The 21287-nt window shown below is 38.3% G+C and overlaps 1 long non-coding RNA gene across 1 annotated transcript; it reads left to right on the forward strand.

Moving 5' to 3' along the window:
- The first annotated feature begins 3268 nt into the window (after positions 1-3268).
- On the forward strand, positions 3269-5253 carry LOC145086327 (uncharacterized). The gene is made up of 2 exons (XR_013700383.1): positions 3269-3478; positions 4017-5253. It is a non-coding gene; the product is annotated as an uncharacterized LOC145086327 (long non-coding RNA).
- The last annotated feature ends 16034 nt before the right edge of the window (positions 5254-21287 follow it).

Here is a 21287-nt window from a genome sequence, read left to right on the forward strand (position 1 = left end):
AAAAACAGAGTACTTGTTTTAATAAAAATGTTGCGAAATTTGTTCCCAGTAAAACATGATAAATACGTTATAAAAGCATTTCCGAATAAATGTATTTTTTATTCATTTTAAAACACTTGGGATGTCTTCGTAAACATAAGCATAAAGAGAACTTACATTCATTTTCACTACTGATTTATATCGCCTTAATCTCTCAGTGTATTGTAACTTCGTATCGACACCTGTGATACAAATAAGCTTGAGTGGGTCAGGTTGGGAAACCTGGTGAGTACATAGGGATTTCAATCCCACAATGTTATATCATATAATTTAGAACTCACAAAATATACAATTTCACCATATATATATATATATATATATATATATATATATATATATATATATATATATATATATATATATACACATAAGCAACTCTTACCCCACCCCGTTAATCCTCACAACGAGACTATACATACTCTCGGACCTTAAATTTTTAACTCTTACTTAGTCCATACTCTCGGATCTAATCCATCCTCTTAGATCAATAATTATGTCCATTCCATACTCTCGGGTGAGGGACAAGTGTCTATGTGTAAATCCATACTCCCGGATTAATGACAAACAACTATGTCCTGTGCATACTCACGGACTAAGGACAATTGACTATGTCTTAATCCATACTCCCGGATTAATGATATTTGACTGTGTCCAATCCATACTCTCGGACTAGGGACAATGATTATGTCTAATCCATGCTCCCGGATCAATGACATATACTAAAGTTCTATTTCTGAGTATAACTCACTCGTACTCGTAAGAAGATACTACCCAATATTCCTCATAATTAATTTAGGTTTATTCTTTATCCTAAATCATCATATATAATCATGTATGTTCTTTAACACGTATTTCAGGCAACACCAAATAACTCACACATAAACATATATTTAATACTTCAATCAATACTTGTATTAAAATCATGTTCATGAAAGGGACTATGCACTCACCTGTAACGGTGGTGACTCTAAACTCGGACAACACTTCGTTTACTTTAAAACAATTTCATCGACAAAACCTAGTATCAATATCACTAGGGTTTAGTCTAACGTTAACCGCGACTAATTAATAGTCTAGTTATTATTACTATTACATAAGCATTAGACAATAATTTTCACCCACTATGTACAGACAGGGGCCAGACATGGAACACCGGAGGGCAGGATCATTTTGGCATATACTACTTCTGAATCCAGCAACCCAAGCGGCCCTCCAAACCAGATTTCCTGTACTGCGAGTGGTTAAAAAGACATTATAACGACATTTATATAACCCATAATGATAGTGCAAATAATTATTCTAAGGTCCTAATAATATTACTATAATTAAATAAAGCTATATTAAAAATAGCATAGCGCGTAGCTCACTTACAGCAGGTTTTTATTAAAAACCGGGCTTCGCTTGGAGCCGTCGGGCACTCCAAGGCTTCCTTCTTGTGCTAAGGAGGTTCCCTAGACTTGGGAGGGGTTTAGGGAGGCTAGAGAGAAGTTAGAGAGAGAAAGAAAGGCTTATGGTGTGAAGAAAATATGAAGGATTCATCCCTTATTTATAGGAGTTTTATAGTAAAGTAGCCCCTAAGTTTCATCCATATCTTCCGAGTACGAGCTTCATTTTCTACGTTCTTTATATCCACACATTGGTATTTATGTGTACCACAACTTTCATTAATCCCCGTTGGCTAACTCTTCTTTTATCTCAGATTTACAAAAACTGTATCGTATTTATCGCGCTCGAAGAATAGCAACTAAGCTTTGTCCATATTTTTCATATACGAGCTCCGTTTTTGACGTTTTTTATATCCACACATTGGTAAAAATAGGATCTGCAACTTTCCTTTTGACTCTGTCGGCTAATTCTCGACCAATTTTAAATTTAAACAGTATGAGGTGATTACACTATTAAATGTCCGCGTAAAATTCATAACTTTTACATACTGACTCTGTTTCATCTGTCTTTTTGTCGTTGAGTTCCTATTAGTGAGATCTTCAATTCTCATTTAGGTCGCATTAGTCAAAAACTGCTCGATCTAAAATTCAAGTTTTGGGTCGTGCACTGTTATGCCAAATCTTAGAAAAATCATAACTTCCCCATATGAAGTCAGATTTGGGAGTTCTTTTTATGTATGCTCTTGGTTTAATGTATAATATGCCTTTTGTTTAGATTGCTATGGCTAAAAAGTCTTCTATCGTAAATTCACTATTTACGTCGCGTTGTGTCGTGCCGATTTTGCCGAAAAACTTCGACGGGCCATAACTTCTTTGTTATAACTCGGATTTCGGCGTTCTTTATATGTACGGAACCCTTGTAACATATACGATAACTTAGTTAAGATTAATCCTTCTAAATAATCTTCCATAAAAAACTCATTTTTGATGCTTATTGTCTCTAAATTGACTAGCCCGGATCTACGGGCGTTACAGAAAGCAACCCCAAACTCTAGATCTAACCTCCCAAGGCTCGATTATCCCGTAAAGCCACAATCTTTACGTCCATGCATGAAACTTAGTGCTTGAAATGCCAATAACATGACCCATTAAGGGGTTTTCATTCAAAAGCTCTATTATGGCTGAATAAAGCATGGACCTTTGGACTCTAAGGACCTCACAAGGTCCAGATCTGAAGTCCAAATCTCTAGATGAACTCAATACACTCAAAGTCCCAAGTCCAAATCTCTAGATGAACTCAATACACTTAAAGTCCCAATTTTTAGATGGAAAAAATCCTTAAACTCCATAAGCATGAGATCTAACAACCGTAATGAGAAAGGTGTGAACTTTTTACCTTTCACATTATACTAACAATTTAAAAACTTATTTTTTTGATGAATTTTGGAAGCTGAAAATTATGTTATAGTTTATTATATTTATATAATTAATATATGTAAATATATGTGTAATTTATTAACGGGGTCCCCATGGGGGTTTCAGGATGGGATTACCTATCCCCGCCCCCGCTCCCGAAATTAAAACGGGGATTAACTTTGCCCCCGCCCCCAATTTTTTAAAAAAAAATTCTCTCAAACAGGATGGGGACCCCATAGGAACGGGGTTCCACGGGACTTTTTGACATCCCTAAATTGTTTATAGAAAAAATGCAAATCATAGGGCCTATTTTTATAGTTTTGTCAAAAAAAAAATATTAAAAAGATAAGATTATCTTTTCATATATGTAGGACCACAAGTAAATATAAACCATTGGGACCAAGCCAAATCAAAGTCCAATACTAAAACCAAAGTTGGAAATTTGGGCAAACCAGACGGACGAAATGTATAATTTATGCTTTAAGTTTAATATAACGAAGACAATTCGCAGACAAAAACACCGCTGCCACACAAACCACTAAACATTCGTGAGGTTCATTCGCTATTCCCCTTTGCCACGCATCTGACCGTAGCTCTTTAGCACATCGGATTTCATTTGATCGGGTAACATCACTAAGGTTAGTTTAGATGATTTGGTTATCTGTATATGTTTCATGAAATGCATTTTGAAATTTGAACTGTTTACTAATTTGAGTTTCATTTGTTGTGATAAGTATTCATGTTACTTGAAATGTTTCTATTCTGTAATTATTTGGTCTTTTATGTTTTGTTGATTATATATGATGTCTTATGATAGTTGGATAATTGATATAGCGTTTCTTTCAAGTGTTTGGATTATCCAGGGTTTGTTTAAATTTGGTATTTTTACACCTGATTACAAGAAGCATCAACACATGAAAAAGCATTAGGGTAAGGAGAGATACATAAAGGAATTTTTTTACCATGTAGCTGATCTACCATTTCTTTGTTAAGAGCATTCATCTTTGTAGAACTGCTAATTAGTTTTTATGCGTTGTGGATATTTTTTGTTTGTTTTCACTTGCGGATCCCATTCATTTTTGTGCTTGTTTTCTCTTATTCTGTTTACAAGTGTTCTAAGATTATGTGCAATTTGCATTTTACCAAGAATGTTTATTTTGTCTTTTGCAAGTGTAGGAATGAGTACAACAAGGAGAGTAACTAGAAACCAGATTGAAGATGATGCATCTAGCAGTAAGACTATGATGACTGATGATGTGGGACCTTGGTCATACCTCAACCATGATGTGCTTTTATTAGTTATGATGCAACTGGGAGCATCGATTTTATTGCATTGAGTGGAGTCTGTAAGTCATGGAGATCAGTATTAGTCACTTACAAGAAAACGTTTATGGCATCCAAACCACCAATGTTGATGGATATCTCTCTCCGTTGTAATAATAATAAGGATAGGAAATGCCACCTAGAGGACTCTGAAGGAAGAGTGTACAAAACCACACTAACGCATTCTGCTGGAATGTATTATATGGATTAACTTGTGGTTACTTGATCTTGTTCAGGATGAGAACCAATAAGGACTTCTGGCTTGTGAATCTTATCACTAGACATGAACTTAATTTCCCTCCTGCCCCATGGATGCCTGATTATGTATCAGACGTTACTTCTGTCCTTGTCTTTTCACCTTCAATCTCTAAACTGGTGTTTGTTGTGTTAGCCGAGAATCAAATATGGTTTTCTATAGAGGATGAGGGAACATGGAATTGTGTTTCCTCCACTTTCGACCTCAAATTTTGTAGGGATTTACATGTTTTTAAGGGGAAGATATATACTGTAGACACAAATAATTTTAATTTATGTGAATTCACAATCAATCCTGAGCCCAAAGTGACTTTACTCGAAACCAAGATTCTTGTGGATGATCCGCACCTATTTTTCCCGCAGCTTGTAAGTTGCTGTGAAAACCTTTATGTGATGCGAAGCTCAGCTTACGGATATGTATTCAATGTTTATAAACTAGACTTTGGTGAAATGGAATGGGTGCCTTTTCAAGATACAGGAGAGAAACATGGTTTCTTTATAAGTGAAGAGGCTCATGGTGCTGCTGTTAAACCAGAGTTGTGGGCTGACCCTTGGTCACAATACCCAAGATGTGATGTTGATAATGGAGGTGGACATGGTGGATTGTTTCTTTCATACGAGGGGTGGTATTTCCCGCATGAATCTGTGAATGTTAATCTTTTAGATGAGTCATGACTTGTTACCACTCTTGGGATTTTGCAATTTATGTTCTCGTTATCAAGCTGATAACCATCATTTATATATCTCCCTTTTATGTGATTTGGTGTCCCTTGCTTTGAAATGTGTATGTAATGCATCTGTTTTATTCATATAAAATATTTGGTTTTATCTTTTAGGTTATTTATTATTGAGATGATGGTGAATGCCACCATGCCATTCACCATCATTTATATCTATCTCCCTTTTCTGATACCAACTGAAAATCCCGGAGATTATTAATATATCATGGTGAATGCCACCATGGCTCTACACTAGAATTTCTGTCATTGTAGTTCAGTTATAGCTTATTAGTGTCTGAAGTAGGCTGAACAACTCTATTTTGTGGCAAGGGGTTTCATTGCATGGAGTTAGATTGGTTTAACTGATTATCTTTTAGTGATTTTTGGTGATGGACACTGTAATTTTAGTATCAACCAAGCATTTTGGTGTTTCTGTAATTCATGATCGCTGAAATGGGTTTATATGGTGATCTAATACAAGTAAGGTGATGTGGGGTGCACATATATAACAAAGTTTTATCCCAACCATGATGAATAGTGGTGTCAAGGTATAGAGCCCCTTACAGTGAACAACACCCTAAAACATAAAGATATTTCAGATAAAAGTGTAGTGAAAAAACACCTTCAAAAGTAGCACCTCAAAATAAAGAGGATGGATGTGGCTTAAGATGACTTCTAACTTTCAAAAACCTTTGTTTTTGCATCCTAATCCAGTTTTCAAGATAGTATAAGTAAAAATACTCACAATATGCCACCTTTTGGAACTACTAAGAGTTTGAACAATCTAAAGCAAACCTGATACTTTGCTTGTTTTTGTGCTTTTTATTTTAACTGTCTACTATTGGTCATATGATTATCCAGATGAATTATTTATGGACACCCAAGTAGATGTACCAAGGGGAAATAGATTTAAAGAAAAGTGTCCAGATAATCCTGTAGTAATCCAAGTAAATTTTGATCTTCAACACACTTCTTGCTATACCCATATTTCCAACACACCATCATCCAAATATTTGTTCCACTGCTGCCTCTACATTCTATTTTAGCGGCTACCTTCTGGCACATCTCCATGAGGATAACAAGAGATGGGTGTGGGGTTTTGTTGGACCTCATATTTTGAATTTTACAATTAAATGTAATGAAATGAACGTGAAGAGTAAAATTTGAGTGATATTGTGTGGAGATGATAAATGTCACCGGCAAAAAAAGGATGGCTAATGAGTTTAAAACCATTAGATTTTGTAGATAAATTTTTAAAAAGTAAAATATATGTTTCGGTCCATAACTTCATAGTTACGGGTGTGTTTGGGATTATTTATTTAAAAACTATGATTTTTTTTTTCCGGTAAGAAGGTTTAGGTACAAAAGCATTGAAAAAAGAGTGTTATGGCCGTATGCCATATCAAATTGACATGTAAAATAGCACAACTTAAATGTATCCGGCCTTAACTAGTATTAAACGAGTAAATTTATGAATTCGTTCATGTGGTTTGATTAAAATTACATGTTTGGTCCATAACTTTTATTTTCCACTCGGATCATCCCTGTGGTATTATTTTATTGCGATTTTAGTCCCTTTCAGACTCAAAAAGACTATTATACCCTTCTTATTCTTTTTAGCTTTTGTTTTATTGTTTTTTTTTTTAACTCATAAAATTTTTTGGTTTTTGATTTTGTTATATAAAAACTGATAAGATTTCAATTGTTCCCATACCTTTACCCGATCCCCTTTCAAATAGAGACTCTTGTTGGCCTCCTCGCTACTCTCTACCGCCGGAGCTACTCCCAGAGTCGGTGACTCGCCGTTACATGAAAGTTTTGACTCTGAGTCTCCTTCCTTCTATTCTTAAACCTATTCCTCTTTATCCATTTAGTCTGCTCACCGTCGAACTTATAATCCAAGCCCTAGATTTCCTTTTTCTTCTTCATCACTCGCACCATCACATGGACAATCAAAGTCCAAGCCCTAAATCGCCACTTCCATCATCAGAAGATTCAATCGGCAATCCCATCACCGAAGACTTAATGTCCGCCATCTAAAGAGTTAAAGTCCAAATGTTTCTTATTTATGTAAATTCGACAACTTAATCAGACTCTTATAATGATTTAACTTGCTCTTCCCATACACAAACAATTTATGGGCTTCTGGTTTGATTTCACGAAGAGTCAAAGTTAATTTTAGGATTTGTGTGTGAAGACGGGTTACAAATTGGGTTTATAGCATAAAAGCCACTATTATACACTCTCGTTTTTATTTAACCCCAATATTTTTTTATTTCTAGTTTGCACCGTTAAAGAAATGGCATTCCATTTAATTACTCTTACCCGGTTACAACAACTTTACACCACCCCCTTTCAAATAGAGACTCCCATTGGCCTCCTCCCTACTCTCTATCGCCGGAGCTACTCCCGGAGTTGGTGACTCACCGTTACATGAAAGCTTTGACTCTGAGTCTCGTTCCTTCAAAAAGAAAAAAAGAAAGAACAAGTTCTAACCGAACTTCCTTTGATAGTCGATAAGCTTGACTTATAGCGACTTCCATAGAATTGGGTCGGCTGCCTAGAATCAAAAGACTTTCGAACCCATTGAACATCCTTGTGGCTCAATTCTTAAACATATCCCCCCTTATCCATTTAGTTCGCTCACCGTCGAACTTATAGTTCAAGCCCTAGAGTCGATTGGAAATCCTATCACATGGATAATCAAAGTCCAAAGCCTAAATCGCCACCTCCATTACCAGAAGAGTCGATTGGAAATCCTATCACTAAAGAGTTAATGTCCGCTATCAAAAGAGTCAAAGTACAAACATTTCTCATTTCTGTAAATCCGGAAACATCATTAGACTCTTACTATGATTAAACATACTCTTCCCATACATAAACAATTTTTGGACTTCTGGTTGATTTCACGAAGAGTCAAAGTTGATTTTAGTATTTGTGTTTGAAGACGATCTATAAATTGGGTTTATACTATAATAGCCATTATTTATACACTCTTGTTTTGGTTTAACCCCAATATTTTTTTGTTACTAATTGTCCACCGTTAAAGAAATGTCATTCCATTTAATTACCCTTACCCAATTACCAACTAATAATCTAGTCCTTGTTGGTTGCCCCTTTCCACTCAAGTACAAATTCTTCGGAACATGCATACTAGACACCACCTTTATCAAGATGATTGTATAACCTCTCATGGTTATACAATTACATCAAAAGAGGGTTTTCTAGGGTTTTCAAGGGCTTACAACACGATTATTGAAGTGAAGTCACGTGATGACATAATCATTACTGAGAAGGAACAGTAAAGAAACAAAGATGAAAAAGAAGACAAAGATCAAATGCAAATGTGATGAAGAGTCTGGTGATGATTTTCTTTACTTAGGATTGTTGGATGTTGATCCAAATAACTTCAATCCTAAATCTACCTGGTATTAAGACCCTTTTATTAACATTTTATATGATGAAAAAAATGTTAAATAATAATCAATTTCAATGGGACGATGAAGCTGATGTTGAAGATGTATAATAGGAAAAACATGAGCAAGAACATCTTGAAGATGAAAATGAGCTGGAAGTGGGTGTCGAGATTCAAGGTGCATGATCCTACTGTCAATTGAAACAAAATTAAGCCAACTGTTGGTGAGTTATATATGTCTCATGCTCATTTAAGGTTTGCACTAACTAACTACATTGTAGCTAATAAATACCAACTTTGGTTCATGAAGAGTGATAAAAGCAAAGTTATTTCTAGGTGTGGGAGGAAAAATGCAAAAAAAAAAACCATGTTCTTTTAAGTTCCATGCTTCATGGAAGTACAATGAACGTACTTTTAAGATAAAATCTCTGATTGCAACACATGTTTGTGTAAGGAATTATAATTTTGGACATAAGGTTGTTGTGTCACACCCCAAAACCGAGAACGGCGGAATACGTTCTGGGGTGGAGGACTTCATGTACAATATCATTACAATTGCATAATAGTAAAAACAAAAATCAACAACCATTCCATTAATATAGTCATTATAATTACAAATGTGTTTTGTAAAGTTTAATAGACACCAAAAGTATAACAAAAATAAAAGATGGGTCTTGTATATGCTCCATCTTCTCAAAAGCTGCACCAGTACCTGTCTATCTTTGACCTGAGGATACAAGTTATTTTGAAAACGAGTATCAGCATAAAGTTGGTGAGTTCATAAGAATTTAGTGACGTTGTTTGTACTAAAATATTCACAAACATTGTAATATAAAACTGAAACTTTTGTATATGAGTAATAGAAATCCCTAGGAAATCCGATATTTCCTATAATGTACATCTATAAGTTAAATCCTTTGAATGTATAAAAGCAATTCCATACAACTTTCAGTTATAAAAATAAAGTGAGTAGACGTTAAGTCTGCTGATAGTAGTAGTGTTATAAGCTTCAATTAGCCGTAGATACTTATTTACTTCGGGATGTTAGTTAGACTTTAAGTCTTAGTGTATTAATTTGGATATGTATGTAATTCCTCATGTAACCAACTAATGATAATAGAGAGCCCGATGACCTTCCCGGTTATACGTAGTGTAGCGATGTAGTGCCATCCCTAGGCCTAGTGGGCTTGGACTGAAATTAACAATCGGGATGTAATAGCATAGGTCCAGTATATATCTATACGTGTAGTGTTCCTTTCCTTCCGGGAAGCCCTGGTTACATGGTGTAAGCGCTGTAGAGTGCCTTATAATGAGACAGTGTGTTATACTCTGGATTAGTGTATTCTCTTGTGTTATAGTATAGTAGACTTTTAGTATAGTTCATAGAGTGTTCTCTTATACGTGTATTTACTTGTAATGCTAACAGTTATAGTGAGTATAGTAGTAGTAGGGGTAACGAGCGGTAGTCTTAACTATACCTATTATAGTTAACTAGAGTGTATGATTTTATGCCTTTGAATAACAAAGGTATTGTATAAGATGAATACTTTCATATCTAACCCAAATATATATGATATATAACTAAGAAATCAACGACAGTTGGACAGACAACAAATACCCTAAGACCACATCAAACAAGAACAGGAAATAAGGCGAGCTATCGGTGCTAAGTCCTTCAAGTCTTACTTATATAAATATATTAATGTAGATATATTTTAAAAGAAAAGTGGTTTAACACAGTTTTGAAAATAGTTTATCAACAATTTAAATCTTAAAAATTCATTTGATAATTAATAAAAACAGTTTTATTGGTAAGTAGCTAATAGTGTAGAGAAATCCCTTTTTTGATGGTAAATTGTGAATAACATATGATTTGATAATAAAACTTGTAGTGTTATACTTGTATCCCCCCTCCCTAAAACATGTAAAAACATTTAAAAAGGTTCATTAAGGGGTATGAACTCACCTGTAATGAGTAGATCGGGTGGGAGTGTCGGATGAGCGTTTGGTGTCAAGTAAAGACTTGTACACCCTTTATGATCCTAATAACATATGAAGACATATGTTTACAAATAATTAGTGATTTAAATAAACACATATCGACATCCTAATGTAAATAAAAGTTCTATGGTTGAGTGTTAGGAGGCTAGTGGGTTGCTAGGAAGGAGTTTTAGGCCTCACTATGGAGTTTACTCCTCACAAATTCACCCTTGGTGAGTTTACGGCTGGGAGACCACATCCCCCATGATTTTACGGCCGTAAACTCATGGGAGGAGTGTAATTGAGTGTTTTCAAGCCTCTTGTGGTTCTAGAAGTGATTCTAAGGCAATATACAAGGCTATAGGGGTGTTTAAGGTTCCAAAAGAGTACTCCCTTGGAGTTTACGGTCCTAGGACCACTCCTTGGGAGTTTACGGTCGTAATCCCCATGGCTTAGGCTGTGAACTCTTATGTACCCTCCAATCTTCGATTTTGAGGTCCTTGGCTCATTCCCAACAAGTTCTAGTGAGGGTATAAGGCTTCTTAGGGGGTTAAAACTTCATTTGGCATGTTTTAGGGGAGTTTATGGTCTAAGCATATGCTTGGGCCGTAAACTCTATTTTACCCTTCAAATGATGATGTTTAGGTGTTCCAAGTCTGAAATAGTAAGTCCCAAAGTCATATCTTAAGCCTAAATGTGTTTTGGAAGTGTTTTGGGCTTGATTTGCATGATTAGAGGGTGTTTACGGTCTAAGCATATGCTTGGACCGTAAACCCTCTTTCAAGCCCTCAAACTTGAGGATTTATGGCTCAAACACTTCAAGGTCTAACCCAAAACTAGTTTCTAAGCCTAAAGGAAAGATTTAGGGCATGTTTGGCAAGTTTTTAGGGGTTCACGGCCTAAGGAGGTTCTTAGGCCGTAAACTCCTTTTCCTTGTCTTTCTTGAATATTTTTGTGCTATATCAACATACAATGGGTTGTAGAACAAGTTAGGATGAGAGAACTTACGATTTGGAGTGGAAAACTTGCGGTTTTTGGAGATGAAATCGGACTTGAGGAGAGAGAGTAGAGAGAGAAAGTGTGTCTAGTGTGTAAAAAGTTCTAAAGAGTGTCCACCCACCTTTATATAGGACTTGGGTGTTATACCCGGTATACAACTACCCGATACTTATGTTTAACGAGGTTTAAAAATTTTACCCGGTTAAATGGTCGTAATTAAAATAAACTTTTTCCAACTAAATGGAAATGTAATTTATGTGTTTTTATTTATTTTATTACGACAATAATAACATTAAGATGAAAATAAAATAAAACATTTATTTATTTGTCAACCCCAAATTAACGGAACTTTTATAAAATAGAATATTCTATTAACGGAAACGGGTTATAATGACGGAAATAAATTTTTGGGTTGTCACATCATCCCCCCGTTAAGGAAATTTCGTCCCGAAATTTAGAATTCAAGCAGCTAAGTTATCATAGTACAACTAAGCAACGAGATGAGGGTATTTGAGTTTCATTTGATCCTCGCGCTCCCAAGTGAACTCCGGTCCTCGTTTAGCGTTCCATCGAACCTTCACAATTGGGATGTGGCTATGTTTTGTTCGTTTGACCTCCCGGTCCATAATCTCCGCAGGATCTTCCACGAAGTTGAGGCTCTCGTTGACTTCGATCTCGTCGAGTGGGATAACGAGAGTCTCGTCAGACAGGCATTTCTTCAGGTTTGAGACATGGAAGGTAGGATGTATGTTACTTAGGTCGTGGGGTAGGTTGAGTTTGTAAGCTACGGGGCCGATTCTAGCAAGAATCTCGAAAGGCCCTATGTACCTTGGGTTCAGCTTTCCACGCTTCCCAAAGCGTATCGTGCCCTTCCAGGGTGAGACTTTCAAAAGGAATCGGTCTCCTACCTGGAATTCCAAAGGTTTTCTTCGTTTGTCTGCGTAGTTTTTCTGTCGATCCATGGCAGCTTTTAATCATTCATGTATTTGTACAATCTTCTCGGTCGTCTCTCGAATGATATCCGGACCCGTGAGGGCGCTGTTAGGAAACCGTCCTTTAGCTAACTGAGTGTCGCCCACCTCACCCCAGCATAGAGGAGATATGCACTTCCGACCGTAGAGGGCTTTGAACAGGGCTGCCTTGATGCTCGTGTGATAACTGTTATTGTAAGAAAACTCTACGAGGGGTAAGTGTGTATCCCATGCTTTACCAAAGTCAATCACACAGGCTCGCAACATGTCCTCCAAGGTTTGGATAGTCCTTTCACTTTGTCCGTCGGTCTGCGGATGGTAGGTTGTACTCATGTCCAACCTCGTCCCTAAGGCGCCTTGTAGTGATTGCCAAAACCTAGAAGTGAACCTACTATCTCTATCGGAGATTATAGATATAGGGACACCATGCAGTCGTACGATTTCCTTAATGTATATTTTGGTGAGTTTCCCCATCTTATATGTTTCTTTGATAGGTAGGAAGTGTGCGGACTTGGTCAGTCTGTCAATGATGACCCATATGGTATCCAGCCCACCCGTCGTCTTGGGTAGCTTGGTAATGAAATCCATAGTGATCCGCTCCCACTTCCACTCCGGTATCTCCGGTTGTTGGAGAAGACCTGATGGCTTCTGGTATTCAACCTTAACCTTTGCGCAAGTAAGGCATTTACTCACGAAGGTAGCAATCTCTGCTTTCATGTTAGGCCACCAGTATGACTTTTTGAGATCCAGATACATCTTATCTGAACCTGGGTGAACGGAATATCGAGTGTTGTATGCTTCCTTCATGACCAAGTCTCTGAAACCACCGTGACGCGGCGTCCAGATCCGGTCCATGAGATAATAGGCTCCGTTACCCTTGACCTCCAAGTTCTTATCCATTCCATGTAAGGATTCTCCCGCCACATTCTCAGGCTTTAAAGCTTCGAGCTGAGCCTCCTTAATCTGTACGGATAGATGCGAATGGATAGTCATTGTTAATGTCTTGACCCTTCGACCAGAATACTCTTTTCTACTTAGGGCGTCTGCTACTACGTTGGCTTTCCCTGGGTGATAACGAATCTCGCAGTCGTAATCATTGAGTAGTTCGACCCACCGTCGTTGTCTCATATTGAGCTCCTTCTGGTTTAGTATATGTTGGAGGCTCTTGTGGTCAGTGTATATCGTGCTCTTCGTACCATACAGGTAATGTCTCCAGATCTTTAGAGCGAATACAATCGCTCCTAACTCGAGGTCGTGCGTGGTGTAGTTAATTTCGTGCGTCTTTAGTTGTCTCGAGGCATAGGCGATGACCTTACCCCGTTGCATCAGGACACAACCGAGCCCTTGGTTTGATGCATCGCAGTACACCACGAAATCATCTGTCCCTTCGGGAAGGGACAATACCGGTGCGGTGCATAGAGCTCGCTTCAGGGTTTGGAATGCCTTCTCCTGTTTTTCTTCCCAGTCAAATGTCACTCCTTTCTGCGTCAACGTGGTGAGAGGTTTCACAATCCGAGAGAAGTTCTGAATGAATCTGCGGTAGTAGCCAGCGAGGCCTAGAAATTGACGAATTTCTGTAGGCGTCTTTGGTGCTGACCAATTCTCGATAGCTTTAATCTTGGATGGGTCCACGTGGATTCCTTCCTCACTAATCACGTGCCCTAAGAATTCAACTCTTCGGATCCAAAATTCACACTTAGAGAACTTCGCGTATAACTTCTCCGATCTTAGGGTTTCTAGGACTCGTCGTAGATGATTTATATGTTCTTCCTCACTCCGAGAGTAGACAAGTATGTCATCGATAAAGACAATGACAAACTAATCTAAGTATGGACGACACACCCTATTCATCAGGTCCATAAACACTGCGGGTGCATTAGTCAGTCCAAAGGGCATCACCACGAACTCGTAGTGTCTGTATCGAGTTCGGAAGGATGTCTTCGGAACATCCTCCTCAAGCACTCGTAACTGGTGATACCCGGACCTAAGATCAATCTTGGAAAAGTAACTCGCCCCTTGTAGTTGGTCGAATAGGTCATCTATACGGGGAAGAGGGTATCAGTTTTTGACCGTGAGTTTGTTGAGCTCTCTGTAGTCGATGCACATACGGAATGATCCATCCTTCTTCTTTACGAACAAGACCGGTGCTCCCCAGGGTAAGAAGCTTGGTCTTATAAAGCCCTTGCTGAGCAGCTCGCTAAGTTGACTGGACAATTCTTGCATTTCTGCAGGCGCTAAACGATAGGGCAATTTAGCTACGGGGGTAGCTCCTGGGACTAGGTCGATTTTGAATTCAACCTGACGATTGGGAGGTAAACTGGGAGGTTCTTCTGGAAAGACGTCGGGGAAATAGCATACGACTGGAAAGTCTTTTATATCTCTCGTTATCTTGCTCGTATCAACGATGTGAGCAAGGAATGCACGATACTCCTTACGCAAGTACTTCTGGGCTTGAATACTCGAGATGATGCGAAGGCTCGTACTGGGTTTGTCTCCGTAGATCAACAGAGTCTCGTTATTCGGTAGATTTAAACAGATTGCTTTGTCGAAGCATAGGATATTAGCGCGATGGAGACTCAACCAGTCCATGCCCACTATAACGTCGAAACTCTTGATGATACTGGTATGAGGTCGATTGGGAAAGTATGATCATCTAGTGTGAGAGTGCAACCTAAGTAGATTTCGTTAGAGCTCTCTATCTTTCCGTTAGCCATTTCTACGACGAATTTTTCTTCTAGTGGTTGTGGGGATTGCTTAAGTAAGTGTTTAAAGTTTTGGTTTATAATGCTTCTCTCTGCTCCACTATCGAATAAGACACAAGCATAAGAGTTGTTGAGAAGGAACGTACCCGTGACTACTATGGGGTCCGCTACTGCTTCATTATGGCCAATAGCGAGTAGTCTCCCTGTTCCTCCCGCATTTCCAGCCCTTGGACAGTTTTTCTTGAAATGGCCAGCTTCTCCACAGCCATAGCAGGCCGGGCTCACTCTCGAACTGGAAACCTGAGAAATGGGTTTGGGTTGGGATCTGCAAAACCGGACGGTATGACCCTTCCGGCCGCAGTTGGTGCAGTGCAATTCACGGCAGGGGCCGTTGTGATGGAAAGGGCACTTGGGGCATTTCGGTAGGTTCCCAACATAGGTTTTTGTTGGTGCAGGGGTAACAGGAGTGGTGGCATCATGGACATCCACAATTTGTTGGTCTTTGGAGGAGGTTTGAGTTTTCTTGCCCTTCTTCTGCTCCCAACGCTTCCTCTTTTTGTCAGTTGACTTGGGTGGTGCAGTAGCAGTTGTGGTTGCTGTTGCTGGAGTGGAAGGAGTTTCATGATCAATCAACCTGTGGGCCAACTCCTTAGCGCTGTCAAAGGTTGCAGGATGTGAAGATAGGACATTTCCTTGATACGGGGGCACTAAACCCCAAATGTATCGTTCGATCTTCTTGCTCTCGGAAAGGATCATGTTAGGGCACATAGCTACCAGGTCGCAGAACCTGGCCATCTAAGCCACTATGTTTGTCCCCTTCAACTTGAGGTTCCAGAGTTCCTCCTCAAGCTTCTGAACCTCACCTCTAGGACAGTACTCCTTTCTCAGAAGATCTTTTAGTGTATCCCACCCATGGCATTGGCTATTATTAAGGTGAGTGAATTGACATGGCCATTCCACCATGTCAGGGCCCTTTCAGTGAAGGTGGCAGCAGCAAACTTGATTTTCCTCTCTTCTGGGCATGAGCACATTTCGAAAACAGCTTCGGCTCTTTCGATCCATTGGGACAGAGCAAGGATTCCTCCGGTCCCATTGAAGAACATTGGTTTACAGTTCATGAAGTCTTTATAATTACACCCCTGTGTTCGCGGGGAAATTTCACCATGTCTGGAGTTGGCGTCCATTCCGGCTCCACTAGCATCGCCGGAATTTATTTGGGCCAAGGTTGTCGTCACAGCTGCAGTCACAGCTGTTTGAAACAGCACTGGATCGAACTGCAGAGGAGGAGGTGGTGGTGGGGTTTGAGTCGCAGGTCTGCCTTTGTTCGGGCGCTTGCGAGGAGGCATCTTTTACTGAAAGTTCATAGAGGTGATAACAATAGTAAGAGTCCATTGCAAGTATGATAAGAGTGTTTCATGAACTAAATCAACATAGCCCAATAATCAGAGAGAGAGTCATAGCAATAGAGTAGTTAACTGCCATTTTTACTGGTATTAATGATGTAATACAAGTTCGGGAAAAGTGACCTAACAGTAGGTCTTACATCAAACCATAAGGAAAATGTTGGCAGTCTAGAGGCCTAATTAGGGTACTTTCAAAATTAGGAATGTTTATAGGCATGTGCCCTACTGAGCATAGAAAAGAAAAAGGCTAGTCCTTAAACAAAAGAGTGAGGTGCTTCGACATCTTCTACTGGCGCCGGGTTCCTATTGGGTAAACCCTCAGATCAGCTAGTTGGCGCATGACTTCCTGAAGATGTCGTTCATGAGCTCTCTGACGTGCTTGGAGTTCCCTAACTTCGGCTCGGGATTCAGCCAGCTGTTGCTACAAAGCCTCATTGGTTCTCCTCGTCCTGTCCATAGTTTCTTCCAGTTGGCGAATGCGAGCAGTGTTGAGGTTAAAGTTGGCATCAATTTCCACAACTCGGCCAATAACTGCTTGGCCTTGCTCGACATTCCTGGCAATTCTTCGGACCACGATGGGCAAGACTCGGTCTGCTGATCCTCCTTCGCTTATGTTGTAGAATCTTCAGTCTCTGTCGAAAGGTACCGGGTGACCCTGCTCATCACTCCATCGGTTCAGGGTTATTGCCCACATGGGAGTGGGGCCTTGAAGCACTGGACGGGGGTTAGGATTTGGAGCTGCTAGGGGCAGGTTGTTGACTTCTGGCTTGGAGTCGGATCCATCCGAAAATCCTTCAGCATGGTGATCATCCAAAGAAATTGGATGATCGTCTTCTGGCTCCTCATCTAGCCATCCTCCATTGCCTTGGTTTGGATAATACGGGTCGTCGGGATGGTGGAAGCCAGCCATGTTATCTACGCGAGAATGGGGAAAGAAAGGTTAATAGACGTACTAATCTCGAATACTTTTTAAGATGATCGTTTCTAGTCGGCCCAATACTTGCATAGTGCATACCAATTACATATAACCAAAGCAAGATAGTCCTTCGAATAAGTAACCCTAACTCCAGATCCCCAATCAAACAAGAACAGGAAATGTAGCAAAGGTCACAGATTCTGAGTCTATAGTGCCCTAGTCACATGTAACCGTGATGTATCCACTTAGCAACTATTATCCTACCAGTAACGACCCCTTTTTGTTATCATATAAACAGTTAGCAAGGTACAGAATACTCCTATAGTATTCTTGTTCTAACGATCTTGTGGTAGTGTTGGTAAGTTTTTAGACTTGTTGCTGTTGGGTTTTGAGCATTCTAACACTCCTAAGTGTACATGCAACCCTAAATACCTTGGATCTATGTTTTCTCTATTATACATGCAAATATGAACATCCAAGGTATTATCCTAATCTAGCATATAAAATAATGGATATAACAAGATAGAATACATACCTCTTAGATGTAGCTTGATGTCTTCAATCTTTAAGAGCTTAGCCCCAATAGTGTGGAAGCCTTAAATGGAATCACAAATCACCAAAACACCTTGGAAGACTTTAGAGAATATGAATACTTGGTTCTCTCTAGTGAAATCGGCTAGCCCTTCTTAGTGTACTACACTAGTGCCAATTTCACCAACCATGGACATCTTTATATAGTATGGAAACTAGGGTTAAATCCATGACCTTTCATTTCATATGATCCATGGGTTAAACACTCCATGGACTATCCATGAAAGCTTAGCCCAACCTAAATGAACTTGGCTCATTCCATATATATAAGAGTCCATATTTAATTAGATCATTTTGATCACTTAATTAATTCTAAATTAATTCTTGATTAATACTAATTAAATAATATGATTCCATATTAATATATTAGAACTTATAATATATTAATATTAATCATAAATATACTATTCTCAAAAGACTATCCATATAAATTGTGTCGGTGAAGTGCAACCCAAATGGACCATGCCAGGTCGGGTCAAGTACATACCAAATATAGTTATGGACTTAGACATTAATCCAACAGTCTCCCACTTGGATAAGTCTAAAACTATTATTGAGTATGACTTCAAAACCTAACTGGCAATCGTAGCTCTTAAAGCTGCTGTCGAACTCTGATCTTGTCAACGAACTTGTCCATTAGATAAGGGATCATATATTCCTCCATTCTAGATATCATATGGACTGATACATGGATTATAATCATTCTCTCTGTCCATTTGTTGTTTCCCGATTTCCGATTCATGACGACTGACTGATTGAACAAATCAAATCAGTCCTGGTTTGGCCAAGCACTCACATGTGTCATCATTAAATCATTGAGGGGCCCACCGATATCACTTTTATCCTGAAGGTAAAAGGAATGGATAAACTTCGACTCATATGGCTTGTTCTACTACTTGTTGAATCATACACAAAGGCACGTTTTATAACACCGAGTTACCGAATGCGTTTTCGTGCAATCAATGTACAACCAACTCATAGTAACAACTCATATATATAGGTTTGAAGAATATAAGATATTATCGTCTCATGATCACTCGTGATAAAATCCATGAAGTGACTCCAATGAGCGCGGGTTGAATCCAATACTCAGAACTTATGAGCACTCATGAGTGTTGTAACCCTTTGTCCAACACCTTAGACCTCTACAAGCCAACCCATGACAATCTTAATTCATATCTACTTCCAACATATGACCGACTGTGGATGGCTTGAATAACTTAGTCATTTCGGAAGAATAACCTAGTTTATTCGGGAAGTCAAAACATGCAAAGTGAAACATAATAATAATTGAATTCAATATGGTCTTAGAACTTATGAATATAAATAAAACACCTTTTATTTATCACCATATGATTACACATTATTCATTGTATACTGTTTCAGCTATCAACTTTATTCTTGAATTTAAAACAATAGTTATCCCATGCTCCAAGCATGTACACTATGTTTTCTAAACACTAGTCATGCCACACACCAAGTATGCATACTATGTTTGTCTATGATCTTTACTTTGTGAACTAGATCAATTGAACATAACTTCAATGATTCTCTTTCCACAGACCCAAATCCTTACTGCAAATGCAAGAATTCCAAATTCATGCGATTTACTGAAATCTATTAGATTCTAAACTTATATGCATTGATCCTCTTGTAATGATTATGCACAAAGTCAGAAAGACTTGACAACAACCATTACAGAGCATTCCAAAGGAGATCAGCTCCTTGGAAACATCCTTCTTGCATTAAGTTTCCTAATCTTACACAAATTAAATAATTTCTAACTTTGAAACATTTCCAGACTCCATTTTGACTATCACTTCTGAACAAGAGTTGCCTCCTTACAAATTATGTCAATATGGTCCTTCCAGAATTATCACTATACTTCCAGCTGTCCTTGAGCAACCAATATTTGGTAAACCTTAGATTGTCCTCGACAATTGTTTAATCCTTTTAGTCATATCCAATTCTAGACCTTTTCCCTTCTTAATGCCCCAGGCATTTGGAAAATTTTAGAAAGGATGAATATAGCACATGTAATCGATCCTATATCTGAAGCATATGGGACACGACTCATGATGTCTCACATAAAGACTAAACCAGTCTTTTGCTATAACATTTCCATTTCTGTTTGCCAAGTTCTCATAATTCAGATTATGAAAATGGATGACGTAATCATAATCGAATTTTAGAACACAAATAATGAACCCATATATAGAATTTCCTTATGTTGAGCCATTCCAACATGAAATTCATATATATATTCTCGACTAAAGATGATTAAAATCTCAATCTAAGCTTTTAGAATTGAGATGAAGTATAATATCCTCTCCCTTAATTATAGCAAAACAACTTTTTCCCAATTGAGACCTTTTTGTTTTCTATAATTAAGATTGCTAACTTGCAACCTTCATCATAATTATCATGCTCCCACTAACATGATGATTAATAGCATAACACTTATGCTCCCACTAGCTTTGACATGTACCCAGAAATCAACTGGACTTCTAGAAATCAATACTTTATTGACTTTCTTACCAAAGTTCAGATTTCTGATACTAGATTGCCTTGATAAGACTTTATCAAAATCATACACCTCTCTTAGATAGCTCACAAGTGTGTCTAAGCAATTTCAGAACTATGAAAAGGGATGCCGTAATCATAGTCTAAATTGTTTAGACCTTTTGCCATTTCTCATAAGTCAATGTTAGTGTGTCGGTTAACCATGCACGCTCCACTAACGACTTTGAGAACTGCAAATATCACAATTGCTATCTACTTAAAATCTACTTAGTGAAAGAGTTTCCTTACCATCATTTTCATGAATCGAAGAGAAACCTTATGACACTTAGATTTTATGGTATATGTGTTCCTATCCATGTGAATTTGTCAACACCATAATCACAAGACTAGGTTAGTGACAAATCCTAACTCATATGGATTGAACTTGTGCAATCTTATCTTCTTGCCACCTGGCAGCTCAAGGGTCTGCCATTGCTTCCAAGTAGCTATCCAAACAATTAATAACAGGTAGAACTCAAATATATAGCCAACTTTAACTGGAATGGGCACAGAATATGTCAACATGATAGGTTATAAACCTCAACTCGTGTGTTAGTGAAGAACTTTAGGTTTTATTCTTGATTAGTTCTTGAGACTTTCAAGACTTTTAA

The sequence above is a fragment of the Lactuca serriola genome, chromosome 2 (genome assembly GCF_051521515.1).
Source record: "Lactuca serriola cultivar US96UC23 chromosome 2, Lser_US96UC23_V15, whole genome shotgun sequence".
Lineage (NCBI taxonomy): Eukaryota > Viridiplantae > Streptophyta > Magnoliopsida > Asterales > Asteraceae > Lactuca > Lactuca serriola.